The following is a 228-nucleotide window of genomic DNA, read 5'->3' on the forward strand; positions in this document are numbered from 1 at the left end:
TGGGGTATGTCTGGCTCTTGACCCGTTAATAATTGTGATAGGGGATATCACTAAATGACATGATGCGTATTAACTTAAGTGCATGTAAATTTTGTGTGGCCCAAGCTGTGAATGAGAGTTTTGACCTCATAAGTTATGGTCTATCAATCAGCTATTTGCGTTTTAAAAGATTTCGGCCAAGCCGTTCTTGGTATGGACATGTATCACAGAATTGTCCACACTTACCCC

Source organism: Brassica oleracea, chromosome C4 (assembly GCF_000695525.1).
Source record: "Brassica oleracea var. oleracea cultivar TO1000 chromosome C4, BOL, whole genome shotgun sequence".
NCBI lineage: Eukaryota > Viridiplantae > Streptophyta > Magnoliopsida > Brassicales > Brassicaceae > Brassica > Brassica oleracea.